The sequence below is a fragment of the Crocodylus porosus genome, unplaced genomic scaffold (genome assembly GCF_001723895.1).
Source record: "Crocodylus porosus isolate Cpor-Errol unplaced genomic scaffold, CroPor_comp1, whole genome shotgun sequence".
Classification (NCBI taxonomy): domain Eukaryota; kingdom Metazoa; phylum Chordata; order Crocodylia; family Crocodylidae; genus Crocodylus; species Crocodylus porosus.
In genome coordinates this window covers 14,151,924-14,155,709 of record NW_017728926.1, presented here as the reverse complement: position 1 = coordinate 14,155,709, position 3,786 = coordinate 14,151,924, and the positions used below count along the sequence as shown (strand labels likewise).

General features: G+C 50.0%; 1 long non-coding RNA gene across 1 annotated transcript; it reads left to right on the top strand.

The window, feature by feature from the left end:
• Positions 1–2,072: 2,072 nt before the first annotated feature.
• LOC109314545 lies at positions 2,073–3,531 on the top strand. The gene is made up of 2 exons (XR_002102307.1): positions 2,073–3,051; positions 3,180–3,531. It is a non-coding gene; the product is annotated as an uncharacterized LOC109314545 (long non-coding RNA).
• Positions 3,532–3,786: the final 255 nt, after the last annotated feature.

Genomic DNA, 3,786 nt, shown 5'->3' with positions numbered 1-3,786 from the left:
AAAGCGAGCCGCCCGCGTCCACGCGCCGGCCCGCAGGCAGCGCCCGCCTCGGCCGAGACTCAGGAAATGGCTCGGGGGAGGGCGAGGAGGGCCAGGAGGGTCTGGCAGTGTCAGGCGCGTCGGCCCCCGCTCGTCTTCGGCCGTGCCCCCCGGCGCTCCCGCCCGTCCCCGCCCGGCGCCGGGGGGGCGTTATACCCCATTGAGCCTGATTGGCAGTGAAAGTGTTGGGGAGCTCGCACTCCTGGTGCTGGGAGTGGCTGCCGCTGCTCTGCCCTCCCCCGGAGCCGCGCGGCGCATCCTCTCCGGGCTGCTGCGCCGCTCCCGCGCCCCCGGGCGGGGGGCTCCTTCCGCGCCCCCGGGCGGGGGGCTGCTTGCACCCAGGAGGCGCCGGCCCGTGGCGGGCCGTGCTGCCTGGAGCGGGGCCTGGACGAGATGCGTGGCTCTCAGCCTTGCCTCCCTTTCGCGCTGGCCCCCACGTGCGGGCACCGCCGGCCGGTCCCTCGCTGCCGACCCGCTGCCCCAGGGCTCGGCGCTCCAGCCTGTGGGGCGGGAGGGCATCGGGAGCCCCCTTCCGGCTGCTCGATCCTTTCCTCTATTCTTGCGACCCCCTTTTGGGTCGTGAGCCCCAGGAAGCGAAATGCCGGACTAGCTGAGGTCCCTTCCCACCCTCATGGTCTATGATTCTGTTATCTATCTCCCTGCCACAGCACCTTGCACCTCTGGGTGCTGGTCCTCCAGACTAGCTGAGGTCCCCTCCCGCCCTCGTGGTCTATGATTCTGTGTTATCTGTTTTCCTGCCACAGCACCTTGCACCTCTGGGTGCTGGTCCTCATCCAGCACAGACTGGGGACAACTGAAATCCATCGCCATTGCCCTTGTGCTTTATTGGTTTGAAGTTTTCAGTCCCTTGGACAGATGTTCTCAGCACAGATGTCAAAATGACTGGTGACACCCTGGAGGGTCAGGGCAGTAGAAAAGCCAGGCTGGGGTGGGGGCTGAGTCTCTCTCATCCCACAACATTCATTTCCCTTTGCTTGTCCAAGTCCTGTGTCCAGTTCCATGCCTGGGTTGCAACACAGGGAGGCCCCATCAAGGCTACCCAGCACGTGTCGTAAGTAGGTAAGGGGTAAATGTGTTGTAATTTGGTCCCCTGACATTGCTGATTGCCCGGGTAAGCAAACAGTGGCAGCTCTGGTGAGGAGGTTCTGCCTGCTACGTTTGTACTGGGAGCTGCTGCTTTTGCACAGTTAATAATTGTGGTTGCAACTAGAAAGCCTCATCTCATCAAGGCAGAACTAACCAAAAAAACTCAAGGAGGTTGTTGCCCGCTCTCTGCCCCCCACCCCAGTCGTGTATCTGGCTGTGCTGGAACCTGTTGCTTTTTTTCGTGACATTGTTCTTATGACAGCATATTTTTTGTGAACCAGCAATGAGAAAAACTGCACACTTTAACTGACTTAAGCCCAAGAGTTACTTCATATGAGGCTTCAAGTTTCTATCTGTTGGATTAGGAAGCCATCTAGTGGCCCAAAATAATGATGCCTGTAAAAGGCTGGAGAGGTTGTTGGTTGTAGCCTGTGTAGACAGTCACGCTGTTGCAGGAAAGGGCAAAAACCGTGACGTGTACAAATGCCCCTGCTGGCCTAAGGACCTAGGCAGATAAAGTTCTTTGTCATAGGCAGGTAGAAGGGGGCTGGCAGGCCTGAAGAAGGGTGGTTGTGCCTGAAAGCTTGCAAGGAACAATTTTTCCAACTATTTAGTTGGTCTAATAAAAGAGATCACATCTACCCCAAAGAACCTTGAGAAACTAGAGGAGAAATTCTCAAAGGACATCCAGACTGGGTAGAGGAGCACTGTCAATGTGGTAAAGTAGTTGTTTAGGAAAAGATAAAAAGGCATATAAGCATCTAAGTTAGGTTTTCCAGAAGGACCAAAGTGATTTATGACCTTAAATCAGGGGTGGGCAAAATGCGGCTCAGGGGCTAGACGCAGCCCACCAGCCCATTCTATCCAGCCCGCGGGGCCCTTAAAAAATTTAGAAAATTAATATTTGTCTGCCCTGGGCTGCCTGTCCTGCAGCCCTCAATGGCTTGCCAAAACTCAGTAAGCGGCCCTCTGCTCAAAATAATTGTCTGCCCTGCCTTAAATCCTACTGAAAGTCATAGACTCCTAGAGAAGCAGGGCTGGAAGGGACCTCCCTAGGTCTAGTCCAACCCCATTCCTGAGGCAGGACCATTCCTATCCAAACCATCCAATACAAATCCATGATCTAACTTCTTGGTCAAACTACAGTCAACCCTGACACCACACAATGCGGTAAGTCTCTTAGATGCTTTTAAAGATATTGCCACCAAATAATAATAGCGGGAGCTTGTTGTGCTCCTTACTTTTGCAAAGATGAGCATCTGTATCTTTGATGCTTAAGTATGGATCTAGCTGCCCAGTGTTAGGCAGGCACATTTGAAAATGTTGATGTATGAGATTCTTTGCATAACAGAAATCAAGAGCTGGCAGGACCAGAAACCACCTCTTCTGAATGCCAGCTCTGTTATTGGGCCATTATACCACAGACACCTTCAGAAAGAGCGTTAACATTAAAAACAACCCCCACCCCCTGAAAAAAACAACCCTCCTTTGTATTTCTAACCTTTAAATGTGAAATTACTCCACATGAACCATGCCATCTGACAACCGCTGCATGACATAATGCTGTCAGGAGGGGTCATTTTGGGAAGAGGAAGAAATATAATCTTCCTAACAGAGGAAAAGAAGAACTCTCTTTAGATTTAAGAATCTGCCTGAATATACGGCATCTGAAGCCCGTCACAGTTCAGAGAAGGTTCATTTGCCACTTGGCAGCATTTAGCACCTCTGTGTATTTTTACAGTGATATTTTTAGACGTGGAGCTGTGGGAGGCAACCTGGCATTACAATTTTCGTCTCAGCCCAACAGTTCTGAAGGGGAGAGCAAAATTGCACAGAGAGCCTACTGTCTGGTTTGAACAAGAATGACTCAGTCTCTGGATTGGTAACAAATATAACAACTTTCTGGTAGGGAAATGAAGGGTAGTCCAAAAAATGTGGGGAAAAGAACTGACAGTTTATTGAAGTGGGGGGAATTTTATTTACTTAAGGCATTAGATTTACATTTAAATCTATGCCTCTCCATTGATATCCAGGGAGGCACGTTTAAGAAAGAAAAATCAGGAAGACAGAAATGCTCACATGATTTGAGATAAAACGGCCACATTCAGCACAGATTGCAGCCCCTTTGAAGCCAGTGAGACCACTCTTGTGAATATTCATATTGCAAGCCTGTCTGCAGTGGGATGGTCCTAGAGAGTAGTGGAAGCATATTTAAGCACTATTTGGGGATTTACTTAGTCTGCCTTGTTAAAATTGCTCCAAGTCTATAGCTGAGGGGAAACAAAAACGTTAGCTATTTAAACGGAGGTGTTTTTGCTGGTTGTTAGATTTCAGTGAAAACATGGAATATTTTTTATTTCTATTAAAACCTCCCTGGGAACACTGGCAGCTTCTCACAATCCCTCTGTCTTACTGCCCAAGAGCAGCAGATGGATTGTAAAATGACATGACTGGTGTGTTTTGCCCCAAATAAGTCTGCTGCAAACAGTAAACAAACGGCGGCGATCATCACGCTGATGTTTTTTTCAATTAAAAAAAAATCTAATGTGCTATAAAATAGGCGACAGTGCTTTAAATATAGAATTCTTGCCCTGACAGTGGGGATAGGGTAAGAAATAATGGGCTTTATTTGCAACAAGG